Raw genomic sequence first — 22,728 nt, forward strand, 5'->3', positions numbered from 1 at the left:
GTTAGAAAACTGGAAGTGTCTAGTTTCAAATGCCACAAAAAACACTCGATTTCAACATCGGAGTAAAGAGTTATGGTCATTTAAAATTCACTGCCATAGTGACTCTGAACACGTTTTCCAGCTATGAAGAAATTTCGAAATCCAAACATTTACCCAACCAAATCAAGTGATTTTTGGTAGAAACTTTCCACACAACCTATACAACATATCTACATCAAAATCAAGACAATTTGACCACCAAAAAAAAAAATGCACTAAGGCTGCGGCAAGAACAGGGCAGATTCGGCCCTTCTTAGGTTTCAACCTCCTTTGATTTTCTTTCCACTTTTTCAACTTATAACCACTCATTTAACACTTAATCAACATAAATAACATCCAAAATCATCAAATCAGTCCAACATGTCCATTGTGAGATTTCATAGAGCCCACTTAAGTGATTTCCAACAAAATAAAGGTACCCACATGAAGCTACAAGCTTCTAAGTGAAATTAAACTCACTATAACTAAGATTCAAGGGTTGGATGATTCACTACCTCCTTGGTTGATGAACTCAGAATTTTTGGCCACTAGAAGCTCCAAGAAAACCGTGGAAATGGTGCTCCTCTCCTAGTCCAAGATGATCCCCAAGTTGTTTTGAGGTTGTGGTATGAATTTGAGGTGAAAAGGTGCAAGATTTTGGAGTGAAATGGGATGAAGGTTTTTGCTCCTTCTTTGGCTCCAAGTTTCAGCCACAATGAGAGAGAAAAGAGAGAGTGAAATCTGATAATGAAGCTTCTTGAGGAAGCTTGGTAGGTAGCTTTAAGGTGCACAAAAGTCAACTCTCCATTTGCACGCGTTTCGTGTCCGATTTCTCTCAAGTTTGTTTCACTTGTGTACTAACCCTCTAATGCACTTTCTTAAACACTATTATTATTCATTCTTAGTAGTCTAGATTAAGTTTCTAAAATCCATCAATTAGTCGCGCGCGTGAAAACGCGAACTTCTGACTCGTGCGCGATAAGTGCAATTTCAAAGAAATTCTTGTAACGATGATATAACTAACTAATACTAGGGTACATAATCATGAAAATAAATATTTTAGAAATAAAACATGAGTCCTCACATGAGTCTAGTATTAATTCCTCAAATTTCTAATTAATTTGTACCAGCGCGTCTTTCGGAAAACTTTCGACACGCGCACGGTATAAGTTTAATTTTAATTTACTCACATCTAATCTCTCAATTAACTTTCTTAATCTACTATTGATCATTTTTAATTCTCCAAGACTAATGTACTCTCGGATCGAACATAGCCTCGAAAAATGTGTACTCTTTATTTTCCACTAAACGAGTCCTAGAAAAATTAATTTTACTAACGAGACGTGTTAAAATATAATTAAGACATTATTCCATTTAAATAAGTTTAAAATGATTGAAATAAATTATTTGGAGAAACGGGTGAGTAAATGATTAATTAAGCCAGTAAAATAAAATAAAATGAGAAAAATTCGGATCCTCACAAGAATTATTCCACTTCTTTATTTTAATATTTAGATGCCAAAGGACAGCAACAAACGATTCCATATTTATGAGAAACAACTTTGCAAGCTTCACTGTGTTTTGGACCAAAAGTGGTCTTTGAAGCTTTGAATGTCATAGGATTTCATATATCTGAAAATATGTAACCATACATAAGGTCTAATAAACAAGAAAAAGCAGCCTTATCATCCTTCATATGTGGTTTGTTCAAGCTATTAAATGACTAAGTAATTTGTACAGCTGGCACAATTCCAAAAAAATAACCAACATGCCACATTTATATAATTGTTTAACATACAACTTGTTTCAAGGTCTAACAACCTTTTATATGTTGATAGTATAAACATAGAAAAGGATTCTATTGCAATTCAGGTGACAAAAGCAAAACAGTCTCCAAATTTCCTAAATAAAAAACAAAAGTAACAAGCATTCACTAAATTCCTAAGGCTTGATATTACAAGTTAATATTGTCACCTACCAAGAACTAATCTTCAATAACTTATGTTACTTTTAAACCATAGCAGCCAGTATATCTATAATAAATATATGTCCTAGTCACAATTTAGAGTCTCACATTGGCTGAAAAATTATAAGAATGTCCCCTTTACAAACATAACTCAATTTAGACAAGTATATATAGTTGAAAATTACTTACCAATCAGTACGTTCAGATGTGCCTTCGTCATCTTGCTTGTTGGCTTGTAACTGTGCTTTCAAAGATTTAAGGAGATCTTGCATTTCACTTTGTTGGTTCTGCATTTCACTTTGCTGGTTCACAAGCTTCTCCATAAGTTGCTGTTGAGATTGGACTATTATTTTGTGAGGACCCGTAATTTTCTTAATTTCTAATTTCTTTTAATTGCACGTTTTACCACATTTTCTTTATTCAAAAATTTTAAAAAATAAATTTTATGAGTAAATATAGTTTTAAAATGATTTTTCTAGTATCGGTTAGTTTTTGAGAAATTAAGAGCGTATATTTGTGACAGCCCCACCTCCCCCTAAGGCGAACCAGAGGGTTTGGCGGGCCGCCTGCCCAGCTCTCGCCAGGACTCAGTCGAGCACTACAGTCCTCAAATAAATTACAATATAAATCTCAAATATTACATCTAATTCTCCAATAATTACATGTCATAAGCGAAGCGGAAACAATTCCCAACTATACATAAAATGATTCCAAATCCAAACTGTACAAGATATATGCCATCCAGTCACGTGAATAAGTACTACAAGCCTTCCTTCGCCACGAGCCCTGTGGAGGGGAATAAAATATTTTTGGGGTGAGCTAGAAGCTCAGTGAGTAACCAGTAAAAGCAGTCATCCAATATATTTCACAGTAACGTATTTCAATGATGTCATGATTCCGAGATCAAATGTACGTATTTTGCTCTCGTGAGCCAGTGAAATCATTGCACTTACACACCCAACGCTCAAAAGATCCAGTAACAGTAAATAGTAAGAGGGAGCCCCTTTTTGAGCTTCGGAGCCATTTGCTCCAAATAAACAGAGGTAGAGACGTTGGTGTCCCGCACAAGACTCCCCAAGAACTCATTGAAGCCAAAATCATATCATGAATTCACATGCAAGCACGCATGAGATGCAGTCGAGTAAATAATGCAAGAAACATTTCACAAGAAGTTTTAACAATAGTTTGGGGTTACTCACCTCCACGGCTCAGGAACCATCCATCATATATCATTACCTTGCCCAAATCCAAGCCCTTCAACTCAAACTCAAAGCCATCAAATGCTTTCAAGGATCGGACAGCATACCCCTTAATTTCCTTACTTTTCCAGCCGTCATGGCTTCATTATTTCCTCAGCCAGTCTGTGACGCCCCGAAAAGTATAAGTGTGTGAACCCGGAAATTTTCTAATTTTCTAGGATTTATTTTTTTAATCGCCCGTCTTTTCTACATTTTCTTTATTAGAAAAATTCCCCAGATAAAGTTTATGAGCAAAGATAGTTTTAAAATGATTTTCCTAGTATCAGATAGTTTTTGAGAAATTAAGAGCGTATTTTGAACGTGGGACCCACTAGTGCGAAAAGTTCAGAAAAATTCGGCCAATTAGGTTAAGTTTTGGATACTGGTTGACATTTATCGGGTGTTAAGAGATAAGTGGAGGATGAGATGTGATTGATGTGAGAGAGACTTAAAGGATAGAAATGCTTTAAATGTAGTGACAAGTGTCACTTGGTGAATGGTGGCACTTGTAGGACAACTATTCATTTTCTTGGCTTTTGACCAATTGCTTAAATATCTCAAAAATCACACAAAATTCATTCTTGTCTTCAACTTCTTGGCCGGCTCTCTCTCTAGGAAAAGAAAGAAAACTTCTCCAATTTTCAAGCTTCCATCTAGTGCAAATCATCCAAACCAATTGCTTAAATTTGTTTCTACTCCATAAAATCCCTCCATTTGGTGCTAGTAAGTGATTTTATGGAAGTGTTCAAGGAAGCTAAGGTGTCCTACAACTCTCCCTCTCTTGTTTACTAGGTGAGTGGTGATTGAACTTCCCCCTACACTTAATGAAGCTTAAGTTGTGCTTAGGGGTAGCTAAAGTGCTGAAATTTGTGGTTTATTTCTTGGTTTGAGATGAATTGGTGAAGTTTTTAATTTATTGATGATTTTGCTGGTTTAATTTGATCATGATGTTGTGGTTATCTATGATGGTTGGTAATGAAGGGTAATGACTCTAGTAGGCGTACATGATTGGTAATTGCAAGCAATTTTGGGTTTGGAAGGAATTTGAGAAAGTTAGGGTTTTATATCCCCAATTCTGGCCGGTTTTATATCTCATGGTTAGAGGCAGAATTGGCCTTTTATTAAAACATGAAATTTGTAGGTATTGATGTGTTTGAGATTCCTGTAAAATTACAGGTCATTTGCAGTACTGTAGAGTGAGAAATGTCGAAATTACTATTGCTGTTCTGGGTTCATCAGGATGGCCGAACTGCGCCTGTAATCGGCTGTTTTGACTGGAATTGCTTTGGATTTGGTTGTTGAGGTCTTCTGATGAAATGTATCTTGATGTCTTAGCTACAGCCTTCCTTTGGAATAAATGAATTTGGACTTGTACAGACTGATTTGGACTAATTACAGCATAGTGTAATTTGTAAACCTGCAATTAAGGTTCTGGTTTGGTATTTTGCATTTTTGACCTAGTTGTGCTAGGATTTGGACTGCGTGGCCTTCTACATTGTTGTAGCCCTGTCTTTTAGCTTCGAAACGGTGGGTCTTTCACCTTCATCCGACAATCTTAGCGCCTTTGATACCATTAGCGTAAAATGACGTCAAAACTGTTTTTCTGGTTTTGAGCTAAACTTTCATTTCCGGACTTTTCCCTAGCTTGACTTGTACTAGTACTACTTGGAGCTTGCTGAATGGCTATTGGATGAACTTGTTGTTGTGTGTGTACCTTTGGGACTGGCTGAGGATATAATGAAGCCATGATGGCTGGAAAAGTAAGCAAATTCAGGGGAAGTGCTGTCCAAACTTTGAAGGAACTTGTTTGCATTGAGTTTTGTGATTTAAGACTTGGATTTGAGCAAGGCAATGATATTTAATGGATGATTTCTGAGCCATGGAGGTGAGTGACCTCAAACTATTTCTAAAATTATTTATGAACCGTTTCTTGCATTATTTACTTTTGAACTGTTTCCAAATTTACTTTTGAACCGCTTTCCCGCATTATTTACTTTTGAACTGTTTTCAAAGTTAATTTTGGAACTGTTTTCTTACATATCATGCGTGCTTGCATATCAGTGTCTTGTTATTATTGATTTTGCTTTCAATGATTGTTAAAACGAGTTTTCTAGGCGAGTGTGTACTTTATCGCACTCGACCTAAATAAATATGAAATTTTCAATGATTAATGATTAAATGCTACTTGCGCATGAATGTAAGCCTTTTGGGCTGAACTGGCCATTGCCCCTTGTTACCGGTCGTCTCGAGCCAGAAGCGGACTCGGTTGGGCGACTAGAAACTTGGGTGAACGTTTCGGTATACTCGAGTATTACCTTGTAGGTTGGTGGAGCCTGGCCAAAAGCCAGGGACGGGGTGAATGAATGCACGAATGAAACCAAAAATGCAATGAAATGATAGGAGAACGAACGTATCCTTTTCATGAATGTTACTATCGCTTTCCATTGTAAATGTTTCTTGAATTATTGATACTCCATATTTAATGTTTTGTAAACGTTGTAATTGTTTCTAGACTTATCATTTGATTTACGATATCATTGAAATGAACCATTGTTAAACAGATTTGATTACTGATTTTCTGGTTACTCGCAGAGCTTCTAGCTCACCCCAAAAATATTTTATTCCCCTCCACAGGGCTTAAGGCGAAGGAAGGGCTTGTAGTACTTGTGCACGTGATTGGATGGCCTTTGTTTTGTACAATTTTGATTTGGAATCATTTTATGTATAGTTGGGAATTGTTTCCGCTTCGCTTATGACATGTAATTTTTGGAGAATTTGATGTATATTGGAGATTTATATTGTAATATTTGAGGTTTATTCTTGTAATTCATTTGAGGATTGTAGTGAACGACTGAGTTCCGGCGAGAGCTGGGCAGGCGGTCCGCCTGTGACGACCCCACTTCTCCCAAGGGCGAACCCAAGGGTATCGGCGGGCCGCCTGCCTAGCTCGCGCCAGGACTCAAAACTTAAAACCATAAAAGCCAGAAACTTCAAAAGAGTTCTATATACAATCCCAAAAGAGTTATAATTACATTCTCAAAAGTACCTGCTCACACTATTACATCCTTATAATTACCACCAAAACCAAAATGTAGACCCTAAGGAGGGTCCTTATACAAACCACTAAAACTAAAATAAAAACAAACATACTATAAGTCCAACTATTACAATCAAACCTAACTATGCTAGTGTGTGTGCCAAAAGTCCCCGCATCGGCCCCTGCTAAGGAAAACAAAAAGAATGGGGTAAGCTATATGCTTAGTAAGTAAACAGGGCCAAAAGCGTAAATTTCACGTAATAACAGTGACATAGTAAGAGTAAAGCAAAAGCAGAAAAGTAACATCACATAATAAGGATACAGGTGGCTCCAAAGCCAATCATATGCCATGCGTGATCTCCTGCCGACACTCCGTCGACCACATTTAATGGTCCGTAGACTTCACTTGTACACCCACCGACACCTTATCACCCTCACTGGCCAGTCACCTCACAAACTTGCCCGGGCGAACGAAATCACAAACTTGAGCTTGAGTCACAAGCTCGGGTCACAAACTTGGTCCACATACTCGGTGAACCGGATTCACAAACTTGGTGACCTCCAACCAGGTTGGACTGACTTCGACCAAGCCCTAACCGGCTCGAATAGTCCATCTAGGTCAAGAGCTCGCCCCAAACTCACAAACTTCACAAAATTATTCAAAATCACCCCGAGCCACAAGCTCAAGGGTTTTAGTTCCAAAATTGCTCATATACACAAGCCATGTACAGATATGTGCGCAAATTAGGGTCTAGGTCGAGTGCGATAAAGTACACCCTCGCCTAGGTACCCTCTTCATAAAAATCGAAACACATAAGCAACGAACACGCAAAAGCGGCCTGAATACTTACTCAAAATACAAAAGTAGTACTAAAGCAAAATCGTTTCGGGCGTGTTCGCTAGTAGTGGGCCCCACCGGCTCCGCCTAGCTCACCACTGTCTGAAATAGAAGATTGTGTCATAATATATCACAAACGGCCACTAACGTACTTAAAACAAGCAAAACGACAAAATTGGCACACGCAAGTGCGGAAACGGCAAAAATGGGCACACGCGCGCGCGCGGAACGGCAAACGGGACGGCCAAATCTGCCATCTCAAACCGTCTTGGTCAAACGTTAGGCTAGGAGTGTCGGATCAAGGTGGGTGAGACATCGTTTCGAAGCTAAGAGGAAGAGCTACAACTTTAATTTAGACATCTCAACCCAGATCTCAATAGGTATAGGTCAAAAATGCACGAAATAGTGCCAGCTGTTTCATTACGGGTTACCAAACAGGCCCTGTTTGCAAGGCCGTAACTCACGACTCCGAAATCGAAATCAAGAAATTCTAGAGGCATTAGAAAGCTGAGACATAAGGCTAAAACTTTGATGTTTTGGTCAAGACCTGAATCCACTCAGAACAGAACAAAAATTGAGTGTCAAGATACCCGTCAGAACTGTCCAGATACAAGGCAATTCTGACGATCAATCTTGTTTGGGTCATAATGGAAGCTACGGAACTCGGATTTCGACGCACTTTATACCGTTTCGAAGCCAAAACCAATATATACATTTCTTGTGAAGGGATCAGCACCCAGTTCGTACATGATCAACACGGAAAACCCCACGATCAGAAACTAAAATTCAAAACGTACACAAACTAATGTCTAAAACAGGCCTGAGGGTTTTGTCCATAACTCAGGACACTCTAATCCGTTTGACCTGAGATTTTACAGGTAGATTCAGGACTTAAGAGGATACAATGTTGAAGAAGGCCACTCTATCCAATTTTGAGTGTAACTACGTCAAAAATGGAACATACTATACCAGAATCTCATAACAGGTTCACAAACCGTATTCTAGTGCAAACATCATAAAACAGCCTATATAACTTCAAATCCAGAAATTCCAAAGCCACACGAAAGCTTAGAAACAGGGCTACATTTCATCAGAAGACCTCAATAACCAGTTCGGAAGCATTCCTAACCAAAATCACCAATTACAGGTGCAGTTCTTACATTCGGATAAAACCAGGACAGCAAGGGTAATTTCAACTTTTCTCACTCTACGCTACTCCGATTGACCTGAAATTTTGTAGGCACCTCTAAAATGACATTCCCTACAACTTTCATGTTTTAAGACAAGGCTAATTCGGCCTCTATCTAGGACCAAAATTTTCGGACAGAATGAAGAACCAAGGAACCCTAATTTTCCAGATTTCTTCCAAAACAGAAATTACTTGCAATCTTCCACTTTTTCCACCCTCTACAATCATTATATACCATTTCCAATCATCATATATAGCCACACTGTGACAGCCCCACTTTCCCCTAAGGCGAACAAAGGGTTAAGCCGGACTGAGTGCTGCCGTCAGGCTTCTCGCCAGGACTACGGTAATAACGTCGATTGGTCTATAACGTTCCGGATATCCAGTCCAGATGAGCTTCTGCCAAATTTTGTTTTCTTGCCGTTTGAAATCCAAATCGATTCAAAGTTCTATCCAGAAAATAACCCAAGCATAATATACATGGAAATCCACATTCTTTCAAGCCAAAATCGGACATACCAAAAGATCCATTTAATTCCCATACATATATTACTAGCCAATTACACACAAACATTGGGTGGGAATAAGCACTTAGGGTTCAAACCCTCAAGAGCTAATCAAATACAATATAACATGAGCTCACTTGTCATTCCAACTATTACAATCTTTTTCCAAAAAGTGTTCATATTCCTGTAAGGAAAACAAAAGGAACGGGGTGAGCTAAAGCTCAGTGAGCAACTATCACAATAGCAATTAAGATCACATAAGCAAAACCATTCAATTCAAGTATGCAATTTCGAAGCAAAGTAAATCAGTGAAAGGATACGGTCGGCTCTCAAGAGCCCATTTCCACGCTTATGTCTTGATCCAACCTCATTGACTCTCCGTCAATGTTGAAGAGTGACCAACCGTAGACTCCTCTTCTCTCCCATTCCTTCCACCAAACATCCCCCTACCGGGCCCGCACTCCAAACACTTGCACTGTGGTATTATTCGAGTATACCGGAATCAAGAGTCTCTCATACTACAAGATTCCTTATAACTTTACCCAAGGCTCATTAATTGTCACGACCAAACCCTTGTCGCTCATTCAATCACTACCAATGGGGTTTGAGCTCAATGATAACATTTGTAGTCGTTGGATACTTTGTCCAATCGATACAAGTAATGTATTCATTTCATATATCAGTTCATATAACTTCCAATAACTTTTCAATACATGTGAACATAAGTGAGAGTGATAAAGTAACTCTCATATACCATTAACATACAACATCTCAATGTTCAAATATCAAAGCACATATAATAGCACACAAGTGAGTATACACCACACAAAGTCAATGAATTAAGTTGCTATTTCATGCACTTCCGTTCAGGAGAATGTCGGTGACTAGTCGTCACGGCGCCATAGAAACATGTAAACAAAACCATAAGACTCGATAACGAGTCCATAAAGTCAAACCAATTATCGCCGCCGCCAAATAGGGTTTCATGCATGGAAATTCAAGAGGTTGCAATACTTAACTTTAACTGCAAGCTTCGAGAATATAGCTTTTCTAAGCCTCGAGAAAAATGCGGGCAAGCATGCCTTGTGTGTTTTACCGGAATTTTCCAGCTATAAGGCCTTCCATTATTTTTCTTCATCACAACCCAACAACACACATATAAGCATTTCATGTCAAGAGCCGTTCCATAGGCTCACAATATCATAAAACAAGAAACCATACCGAGCCATAAACAACACCAATTCACAACCCCAATAGGGTTTTTATAAACATATACAAGCATGAAAGCAAACCAGAAATTAAGAAAGGCTTTAATGTTGGCCTTGATAAGAAAACCGGTTTTGACGTCATAATGCGGTAATGGCACAACTCTCACTACAATTATCGGTTAGGGGTGTAAGACCCACCGTTTCGAAGCTATGGGGAAGGGCTAACAACAATGTAGAAGGTCAACTCAACTCAGTTCCTGACCCAACTAGGTCAAAAATGCCAAACACTAAACCAGAATCACCAAAACAGGTTTGCAAAACACAGAAAACTGTAATTGGTATATCTCAGTCCATAGAAGTCTAAATGCCGAAATTCCAAAGGCATAAGTTATTTAAGACATCCAGCTACATTTCATCAGAAGACACCAACTCTAAAATCCAAACCAATTCCAGTCAAAACAGGCAATTACTATCGCAGTTCGGACATTCTGTGCACCAAAAACAGCAACAGTAAAAACGGCATAACTCACTCTACACTTGTCCAATTGCCCTGATATTTTTCAGGCACACTAAACTCATCAATACCTACAACTTTCATGTTTTGAGCAAAGTCCAATTCGGCCTCTAGCCCTATGATCAAAAACCGGACAGAATTGGAGAATTAAGAACCCTAACTTTCCATTTTCACACCAAATCCAAAATTGATTGCATTTAACCACATTTCACATCCACTAGAGCCATTATAGTCCATTGCCCATCATCACAAACAATCACACCATCATAATCCAATTAAACCAGAAAAATTCCCAATAAATTAAAAACTTCACCAAAACAAGCCAAATCAAGGGGTAAATCACATATTCCTTCACTCATGCCCCCATTAAGCACAAAATAAGCATTATTAGAGGTAGTAGGGTGTTTCAAGCTTCACTTACCAAGAACCAAGAGAGAGGAAGATGTTGGCCACCTTAGAGCTTCAAACAAAGTTCACCAAACAACTTACTATCACTAGAAGATAAGGTTTTATGGAGTAGAATCTAGTCTAAGCCTTTGTTCATGGAAGATTAAAGCTTATGGAAGCTTGAAAGTTAGGAAATTGTCTTCTTCTTTGAGAGAGAGAGAGCCGGCCATCAAGGGTGCAAAAATGGTGAATTTTGTGCAATTTTTTGAGATATTTAACCTTTGGTCAAAAAAGTCAAAATTGTGAATAGTAATTCTTAAAAGGCATCAAATGAGAAGGTGACACTTGTTACCTCCTTAAATGCATTCCTATCTTTCTTTTCTCTCTCACATCAATCACTTCACACTCTCTAAAATGCAGAAAACATGCAATTAAGGGGAAAATAAACCCTAGGATAATAATTAGGGTTTTACGGGTTCTCACATTAACACCCGATAAATTTTAAACAGTATCCGAAACTTAACCTTATTGGCCGAATTTTTCCAAACTTTTCGCACTAGTGGGTCCCACATCCACTATTTACTCTTAATTTTCTAAAAACTATCCAATACGAGAAAACTCATCTTAAAACTATAATTACTCAAAAAATTCACCAGGAAAATATTCCTAAGCCAGAAAATGCAGAAAACATGCAATTAAGGGGAAATAAACCCTAGGGAAAATATTAGGGTTTTACGAGTTCTCACACTCTCCCCCCCTTAAAAGAATTTCGTCCTCGAAATTCCTTATCAGCGGAATCCCTCAAATCTAAGGTACCCAACGGATCAAGCAAATGACTAGCCCAAATTGCCTACCTAGGCTCTCATCTCTTCCGTATCCGGGCACAAGAATCCCATCTAAGATAATTCACAACTCGAGCCGGCCGGTCCCAAGAGTAAACCATCCTTATTAAAGATTCCTACCCGACATACATATCTATCTTCCTCAAGTTGCATAATAAAGATTTTTACACTTATAACATGCCCCATTCATAACTTACGCTCAAACGAGCACTTAGACATCTCCATGAAATCAGGACCATAACACCACTTGGCCCTAGGCTCACTCCTCGCAGAGACCACGCGAAGTGGCTCTGATACCACCTGTGACAGCCCCACTTTCCCCTAAGGCGAACCAAAGGGATTAGCGGACTGCCTACCCAACTCTCGCCAGGACTACGGTACAGTATACGTCGATCTATAACGTTCCGGATTCAGTCCAGTGAGCTTCTGCCAAATTTTTTTTCTTGCCGTTTGAAATCCAAATCGATTCAAAGTTCATCCAAACATCAACCAAGCATATATACATGGAAATCCAACATTTTCAAGCCAAAATGGCATACCAAAAGATCCATTTAATCCATACATATATTACTAGCCAATTACACACCAAACATTGGTGGAATCAAAGCACTTAGGGTTTCACCCTCAAGGAGCTAATCAAAATACATATACATGAGCTCAACTTGTCATTCAACTATTACAATCTTTTCCAAAAGTGTTCATTTTCCTGTAAGGAAAACAAACGGAACGGTGTGAGCTAAAGCTCAGTGAGCAACTATCACAATAGCAATTAAGATCACATAAGCAAAACCATTCAATTCAAGTATGCAATTTCGAAGTAAAGTAAATCAGTGAAAGGATACGGTCGGCTCTCAAGAGCCCATTTCCACGCTTATGTCTTGATCCAACCTCATTGACTCTCCGTCAATGTTGAAGAGTGACCAACCGTAGACTCCTCTTCTCTCCCATTCCTTCCACCAAACATCCCCCTACCGGGCCCGCACTCCAAACACTTGCACTGTGGTATTACTCGAGTATACCGGAATCAAGAGTCTCTCATACTACAAGATTCCTTATAACTTTACCCAAGGCTCATTAATTGTCACGACCAAACCCTTGTCGGCTCGATTCAATCAACTACCAATGGGGTTGAGCTCAATGATAACATTTGTAGTCGTTGGATACTTGTCCAATCGATATCAAGTCATGTATTTCATTTCATATATCAGTTCATATAACTTTCCAATAACTTTCCAATAACTTTTCAATAACATGTGAAACAATAAGTGAGAGTGATAAAGTACACTCTCACATCAATCCATTAACATACAACATCTCAAGTTCAAATATCAAAGCCATATAATAGCACACAAGTGAGTAGTACACTCACCAATCAATTAAGTGCTATTTCATGCACTTCCGTCAGGAGAATGTCGTGAGCTATCGTCACGCCCTAGAACATGTAAACAAATACCATAAGACTCGATAACGAGTCATAAAGTCAAACCAATTATCGCCCAATAGGGTTTCATGCATGGAAATTCAAGGGTTCAATACTTAACCTTTACTCAAGTCGAGAATATAGTTTTCTAAATCTCGAGAAAAAATGCGGGCAGCATGCCCTTTGTGTTTACCAAATTTTCCAGCCATAAGGCTTCATTATTTTTCTTCAATCACAACCCAACAACACACATATAAGCATTTCATGTCAATAGCCGTTCCATAGCTCACAATATCATAAAACAAGAAACCATACCGAGCCATAAACAACACCAATTCACAACCCCAATAGGGTTTTATAAACATATACAAGCATGAAAGCAAACCAGAAATTAAGAAAGGCTTTAATGTTGGCCTTGATAAGAAAACCGGTTTTGACGTCCTAATGCGGTAATGGCACAACTCTCACTACAATTATCGGATGGGGGTGTAAGACCCACCGTTTCGAAGCTATGGGACAGGGCTACAACAATGTAGAAGGTCACTCAATCCAGTTCCTGACCCAACTAGGTCAAAAATGCCAAACACTAAACCAGAATCACCAAAACAGGTTTGCAAAACACAGAAAACTGTAATCGGTATATCTCAGTCCATACAAGTCCAAATGCAGAAATTCCAAAGGCATAAGTTATTTAAGACATCCAGCTACATTTCATCAGAAGACACCAACTCCAAAATCCAAACCAATTCCAGTCAAAACAGGCAATTACTATCGCAGTTCGGACATTCTGTGCACCAAAAACAGCAACAGTAAAAACGGCATAACTCACTCTACACTTGTCCAATTGCCCTGAAATTTTGCAGGCACACTAAACTCATCAATACCTACAACTTTCATGTTTTGAGCAAAGTCCAATTCGGCCTCTAGCCCTATGATCAAAAACCGGACAGAATTGGAGAATTAAGAACCCTAACTTTCCATTTTCACACCAAATCCAAAATTGATTGCATTTAACCACATTTCACATCCACTAGAGCCATTATAGTCCATTGCCCATCATCACAAACAATCACACCATCATAATCCAATTAAACCAGAAAAATTCCCAATAAATTAAAAACTTCACCAAAACAAGCCAAATCAAGGGGTAAATCACATATTCCTTCACTCATGCCCCCATTAAGCACAAAATAAGCATTATTAGAGGTAGTAGGGTGTTTCAAGCTTCACTTACCAAGAACCAAGAGAGAGGAAGATGTTGGCCACCTTAGAGCTTCAAACAAAGTTCACCAAACAACTTACTATCACTAGAAGATAAGGTTTTATGGAGTAGAATCTAGTCTAAGCCTTTGTTCATGGAAGATTAAAGCTTATGGAAGCTTGAAAGTTAGGAAATTGTCTTCTTCTTTGAGAGAGAGAGAGCCGGCCATCAAGGGTGCAAAAATGGTGAATTTTGTGCAATTTTTTGAGATATTTAACCTTTGGTCAAAAAAGTCAAAATTGTGAATAGTAATTCTTAAAAGGCATCAAATGAGAAGGTGACACTTGTTACCTCCTTAAATGCATTCCTATCTTTCTTTTCTCTCTCACATCAATCACTTCACACTCTCTACTAATCTCTTAACACCCGATAAATTTTAAACAGTATCCGAAACTTAACCTTATTGGCCGAATTTTTCCAAACTTTTCGCACTAGTGGGTCCCACATCCACTATTTACTCTTAATTTTCTAAAAACTATCCAATACGAGAAAACTCATCTTAAAACTATAATTACTCATAAAATTCACCAGGAAAATATTCCTAAGCCAGAAAATGCAGAAAACATGCAATTAAGGGGAAATAAACCCTAGGGAAAATATTAGGGTTTTACGGGTTCTCACACACACCATCATATTCATATTAAAACAGAAAAATCCCCAAAAATAATAAAACTTCATCATTTCAACCACAAATCAAGAAATAACCCATAAATTTGCATCTCATACAACCACTAAGCATGATTTAAGCATCAAGTAAGGGAGGAGGGTGGTTCTTCATGACTTACCTTTAAAACAAGAGAGAGAGAGCTATAGGTCCTTCTAGCTTTCCAAATCACTCCACCAATCAACTTACTAACACTAATAGGAGAGGTTTTATGGAGTAAGTTCAAGTTTCAATGGTTAGTTTTGATGATTTGGAGCAAAATAGAAGCAAAACTTGAAGAGTTTCTTCCTTCCTTTTTGAGAGAGAGAGCAGGCCAAGCTTGAAGAAAAATGGAAGATATTTGGTAAATTTTTGGTTTTATTTAGTAATTGGTAAAAGGTTGAATAGTGGTCTTATGTAAGAAACAATACTATGGTGACACTTGTCACCTCATTTAATGACTTGCCTAACTTTTTTTCTCTCTCTTCCACCTATCCACTTGATACCTCTAAATATCTCATAACACCAGATAAATTAAACCCAGTATCCGAAACTTAACCTAATCGGCCGAATTTTACCGAACTTTCCGCACTAGTGGGTCCCACATCCGATATACGTTCTTAATTTCTCAAAAACTAACCGATACTAGAAAAATCATCTAAAAACTATATTTACTCAATAAAAATTATCTGGGGAATTTTCTAATAAAGAAAATGTAGAAAAAAAATGGGCGATTAAATAGAATAAACCCTAGAAAAAAAAAAATCTTGGGTTCTCGCACTCATTCTTTCGGGGCGTCACAACCTCCCCCACTTAGAACAATTTCATCCTCGAAATTTCTATGAACGGAATCTATCAAATCTAAAGTAACCAGAAGCCTGTACCTTCCACGTTCTTAAAAGAAACGAGACTCTTCATTCCAGTCCCTTCTCTAGTTGACGGTCCAGGGTCGGTCTGGGTTGGCTGCTGGGTTCCTTTCTTTTCGTGCAATAAACCCGGGCAATTAGCAATTTGATGCTTGGCGCTCCCACAGCGCAAACATCTCCTCCCCTTTCTCCAACAATTCACTTCAATATGATTGGATTTTCTACAATAACCACAAATTGTCACACGACCCGCTCCACGACCCTTCTTAGCAGATGACCTACCTCGCTTACTCGGTTCTAGCCTTTGATTCTCAAGAGATGCGCTCCTTTTCTTTGCATGGAAGGTCTTCACTTGCGGCCTTGAAATTTCTGTCCTTTGAGTTTTCTCTGGAACCCCCATAGAAGTAGTGCTCTGTGCCATTGCTAAGGCCTCCCCGAAAATCCCTTCGTATTTCCTTTTTAGCTCTAAGTTCTTGTGCAAGAGCTCAATTTTCTCTGAATACTCGTGCTTCCATCGCCCTTCCCAGTATGCGACTAGTTTCTTTTGGACTTCTATTTCGTCTCGAAGAACCGCAATTTCCTTATACATCTCAACCCAATGTGCCATCTCACAAAATTGCTGGAACTCAGATGGTAGCCTGTCGGGCAAAACAATGGGTCATAATCAATTCTTGGACACAAGTGGCATTCTCGGTCCATGTTTTTGTTCAGCTATTGTTTCCTCCCTTTCTTCTCTTGACTCTCGGCCTCGTTTTGTTCCACAGCTATGACCATGTCCGCGACTATGTCCTCCTTCCACATATATACATATATATATATATATATATATATATATAGTTTTCCCTTCTCTCTCTTTTCTTTCCAAAAAGGTACTTTAATGAATGAATGCAGTAAATTGACTACAATAACAAATTCCAACATACCAATTACACAAATAACATATCGCACATAACACGCCATATCAAAAGACGGACAAGCAAGTATACAAATACATATCAAGTTGGACAGATAACCATGTACACAAACACATATACTAACGTCAGGTGGTCGTAATATACGGGCGAACCAAAAGGAAAAGGTGAAGTCGTCCCAGTATCAGCCCGTCTGATCTCTCACGTCCCTTACTATCCAAACTAGATGTCCATTGACCTTTTGTGCTCATTCTAGTCAGACAAAGCCTGTTCATGTTTCTAAAATACAAGTCTCAAGTACCTAGTAGCTTGCATCGCCTCAATTCTGGAGTATTCGGGCACAAGAATCCGAAATAAGATAGTTCACATCTCGAGCTGGCCAGTCCCAAGAGTAAACCATCTACAAATCGAACTTCCTACCCGACATACCTATCTATGGTCCTTAGATATCATGAGAAAGATTGAAGACCTATAACACTTCAAGGTTCATAGCTTATGCTCGAACGAGCACTTAATCCTTCATACCCATTCACCAATCAGCCCAAGCTCACTCCGCGCGGAGACCACGCAAAGCAGGCTCTAGGTTTTATCCCTCAATTGCTTAACTTTCAAATCAAATCGAATCCCACAGTCCGGCATCCTAAACTTCAAGCCTAGGATACACTATAGGAATCTGAAGCCTAAGCTCTGATACCAACTGTGACGACCCCACTTCTCCCAAGGGCGAACCCAAGGGTATCGGCGGGCCGCCTGCCTAGCTCGCGCCAGGACTCAAAACTTAAAACCATAAAAGCCAGAAACTTCAAAAGAGTTCTATATACAATCCCAAAAGAGTTATAATTACATTCTCAAAAGTACCTGCTCACACTATTACATCCTTATAATTACCACCAAAACCAAAATGTAGACCCTAAGGAGGGTCCTTATACAAACCACTAAAACTAAAATAAAAACAAACATACTATAAGTCCAACTATTACAATCAAACCTAACTATGCTAGTGTGTGTGCCAAAAGTCCCCGCATCGGCCCCTGCTAAGGAAAACAAAAAGAATGGGGTAAGCTATATGCTTAGTAAGTAAACAGGGCCAAAAGCGTAAATTTCACGTAATAACAGTGACATAGTAAGAGTAAAGCAAAAGCAGAAAAGTAACATCACATAATAAGGATACAGGTGGCTCCAAAGCCAATCATATGCCATGCGTGATCTCCTGCCGACACTCCGTCGACCACATTTAATGGTCCGTAGACTTCACTTGTACACCCACCGACACCTTATCACCCTCACTGGCCAGTCACCTCACAAACTTGCCCGGGCGAACGAAATCACAAACTTGAGCTTGAGTCACAAGCTCGGGTCACAAACTTGGTCCACATACTCGGTGAACCGGATTCACAAACTTGGTGACCTCCAACCAGGTTGGACTGACTTCGACCAAGCCCTAACCGGCTCGAATAGTCCATCTAGGTCAAGAGCTCGCCCCAAACTCACAAACTTCACAAAATTATTCAAAATCACCCCGAGCCACAAGCTCAAGGGTTTTAGTTCCAAAATTGCTCATATACACAAGCCATGTACAGATATGTGCGCAAATTAGGGTCTAGGTCGAGTGCGATAAAGTACACCCTCGCCTAGGTACCCTCTTCATAAAAATCGAAACACATAAGCAACGAACACGCAAAAGCGGCCTGAATACTTACTCAAAATACAAAAGTAGTACTAAAGCAAAATCGTTTCGGGCGTGTTCGCTAGTAGTGGGCCCCACCGGCTCCGCCTAGCTCACCACTGTCTGAAATAGAAGATTGTGTCATAATATATCACAAACGGCCACTAACGTACTTAAAACAAGCAAAACGACAAAATTGGCACACGCAAGTGCGGAAACGGCAAAAATGGGCACACGCGCGCGCGCGGAACGGCAAACGGGACGGCCAAATCTGCCATCTCAAACCGTCTTGGTCAAACGTTAGGCTAGGAGTGTCGGATCAAGGTGGGTGAGACACCGTTTCGAAGCTAAGAGGAAGAGCTACAACTTTAATTTAGACATCTCAACCCAGATCTCAATAGGTATAGGTCAAAAATGCACGAAATAGTGCCAGCTGTTTCATTACGGGTTACCAAACAGGCCCTGTTTGCAAGGCCGTAACTCACGACTCCGAAATCGAAATCAAGAAATTCTAGAGGCATTAGAAAGCTGAGACATAAGGCTAAAACTTTGATGTTTTGGTCAAGACCTGAATCCACTCAGAACAGAACAAAAATTGAGTGTCAAGATACCCGTCAGAACTGTCCAGATACAAGGCAATTCTGACGATCAATCTTGTTTGGGTCATAATGGAAGCTACGGAACTCGGATTTCGACGCACTTTATACCGTTTCGAAGCCAAAACCAATATATACATTTCTTGTGAAGGGATCAGCACCCAGTTCGTACATGATCAACACGGAAAACCCCACGATCAGAAACTAAAATTCAAAACGTACACAAACTAATGTCTAAAACAGGCCTGAGGGTTTTGTCCATAACTCAGGACACTCTAATCCGTTTGACCTGAGATTTTACAGGTAGATTCAGGACTTAAGAGGATACAATGTTGAAGAAGGCCACTCTATCCAATTTTGAGTGTAACTACGTCAAAAATGGAACATACTATACCAGAATCTCATAACAGGTTCACAAACCGTATTCTAGTGCAAACATCATAAAACAGCCTATATAACTTCAAATCCAGAAATTCCAAAGCCACACGAAAGCTTAGAAACAGGGCTACATTTCATCAGAAGACCTCAATAACCAGTTCGGAAGCATTCCTAACCAAAATCACCAATTACAGGTGCAGTTCTTACATTCGGATAAAACCAGGACAGCAAGGGTAATTTCAACTTTTCTCACTCTACGCTACTCCGATTGACCTGAAATTTTGTAGGCACCTCTAAAATGACATTCCCTACAACTTTCATGTTTTAAGACAAGGCTAATTCGGCCTCTATCTAGGACCAAAATTTTCGGACAGAATGAAGAACCAAGGAACCCTAATTTTCCAGATTTCTTCCAAAACAGAAATTACTTGCAATCTTCCACTTTTTCCACCCTCTACAATCATTATATACCATTTCCAATCATCATATATAGCCACACCATCATGTTCATATTAAAACAGAAAAATCCCCAAAAATAATAAAACTTCATCATTTCAACCACAAATCAAGAAATAACCCATAAATTTGCATCTCATACAACCACTAAGCATGATTTAAGCATCAAGTAAGGGAGGAGGGTGGTTCTTCATGACTTACCTTTAAAACAAGAGAGAGAGAGCTATAGGTCCTTCTAGCTTTCCAAATCACTCCACCAATCAACTTACTAACACTAATAGGAGAGGTTTTATGGAGTAAGTTCAAGTTTCAATGGTTAGTTTTGATGATTTGGAGCAAAATAGAAGCAAAACTTGAAGAGTTTCTTCCTTCCTTTTTGAGAGAGAGAGCAGGCCAAGCTTGAAGAAAAATGGAAGATATTTGGTAAATTTTTGGTTTTATTTAGTAATTGGTAAAAGGTTGAATAGTGGTCTTATGTAAGAAACAATACTATGGTGACACTTGTCACCTCATTTAATGACTTGCCTAACTTTTTTTTTCTCTCTCTTCCACCTATCCACTTGATACCTCTAAATATCTCATAACACCAGATAAATTAAACCCAGTATCCGAAACTTAACCTAATCGGCCGAATTTTACCGAACTTTCCGCACTAGTGGGTCCCACATCCGATATACGTTCTTAATTTCTCAAAAACTAACCGATACTAGAAAAATCATCTAAAAACTATATTTACTCAATAAAAATTATCTGGGGAATTTTCTAATAAAGAAAATGTAGAAAAAAAAATGGGCGATTAAATAGAATAAACCCTAGAAAAAAAAAATCTTGGGTTCTCGCACTCATTCTTTCGGGGCGTCACACCGCCGAACCCTCTGGTTCGCCTTAGGGGGAGGTGGGGCTGTTACACAGTCCCAAAGTCATACGAAATATAAATTCATCACAACAGCCGTTCAATAGGCTCAAAGTCATTCAAATACGAGATTTAGCTAGGAAAATGACCGGAAATGAAAGTTAAGCTCTAACTCGGAAAACAGTTTTTGGCATCATTTAGCGGTTTTGGTACCAATGGCACTACGATTATCAGATGGAGGTACAAGAGACACCGTTTTGAAGCTAAGAGATAGGGTTACAATGTTGCAGCAGGTCACTCAGCCCAGTTTCGAGTGTAACCAGGTCAAGAATGCAATATACTACACCAGAACCGCAAAAATAGATTCACAAATCGCATTCTGGTGCAAACATCATAAATCAGGCTACCTAAGTCCAAATCCAGTAATTCCAAAGCCATCCGAAAGCTAAGAAACAGGGATACAGTTCATCAGAAGGCCTTAACAACTAATTCCGAAGCATTTCCAACCAAAATAACCCAGTACAGAAGCAATTCTCAAATTCGGGTAGAAACAGGGTAGCAAGGGTAATTCTGTCTTTTCACAAGATACATTGCTCCGATGGACCTGAAATTTTGTAGGCATATCTAAAATATCATTCCCTACAACTTTCATGTTTTAACCCAAGGCCAATTCGGCCTCTAACTATGAGCTACAGTGCCAGGCAGAATGTTAATCAAAGAAACCCTAACTTTCCAATTTTCTTTCCAAAACAGAAATTGCTTGCAATTAACCACCACATACACCTTCTAGCTTCATTCTAGATCATTTCCAATCATCATCCAAAGCCACACCATCTTACACATATGAAACAGAAAATTCATGAAATAATTAGAAAATTTCACCAATCTCAACCCAATTCAAGAAATCATCCATAAAATGACATGCTCTACCGCTAAAAATCCTTAATTGATCATTATTAACATGAGAGAGAAGATATTTAACACCTCACCTTTGCAACTCCAAGAAACAAGACAACTAGAGCTTGTTCTTCACAAATGGCTCCACTCAACACCTTAAACTAGCTTAGCAACTTCCTTTTGTGGAGAAATTTGGAATTTAACCGGTAGGTTTGCAAGGTTCAAGCTAGAAATGAAGGAAAATAGAAGAAGCTCTCTCTCTCTTTTCTCTCCTCCATGGCCGGCCAAGATGAGCAAATGAAGATGATATTTTGGGTCAATTTTAGTATTTAGTAAAGGTAAGAAATAATGGTCAAAGTCCAAGAGTGAATTGGATGGTGACACTTGTCACCTTTAGGTTTAAAACTTATCTTTTTGTCTCTCCAATACAAATCTCTTAACACCTTGTAAAATAATATCACTTAATACAAAATTCCAACAAGTTGTCAAAAATATAATGCATTTACCGCACTAGCGGGTCCCACGTCCAAAATATACTTCAAAATTAACGTGGACTAACTTGTATCAAGGAAATGATTTGAAAACTATATTTCCTTAAAAAAATGTATACGAAATTAATATATTGAAGAAAGGCACAAAATTATAAACGAGTAAACAAAATAATGTCGCGAAAATATATAAAAATTTGCGAGTTCTCACACTCATTCTTTCGGGGCGTCACAATATCGGACGTGGGCCCCGCTAGTGCGAAAAGTTCGGAAAATTCGGCCAGTTAGGTTAAGTTTTGGATACTGGATTTAATTTACCGGGTGTTAAGAGATAATTAGAGGTTACCAAGTGGATTGGTGTGAGAGGAACAAAGAGATAGAGATGCATTAAATAGGGTGACAAGTGTCACCATAAGAGTAAGTCTTAAGTATGACTACTATTCATTCTTTTACCATTTGACCAAATAAACCAACAAAACAAAAATTACCAAAATTCACCCTTATTTCCAAGCTCTTGAAGCCGGCTCTCTCCAAGGAAGAAAGAAAGAAA

This window comes from Coffea eugenioides, unplaced genomic scaffold (genome assembly GCF_003713205.1).
Source record: "Coffea eugenioides isolate CCC68of unplaced genomic scaffold, Ceug_1.0 ScVebR1_129;HRSCAF=551, whole genome shotgun sequence".
Classification (NCBI taxonomy): Eukaryota; Viridiplantae; Streptophyta; class Magnoliopsida; order Gentianales; family Rubiaceae; genus Coffea; species Coffea eugenioides.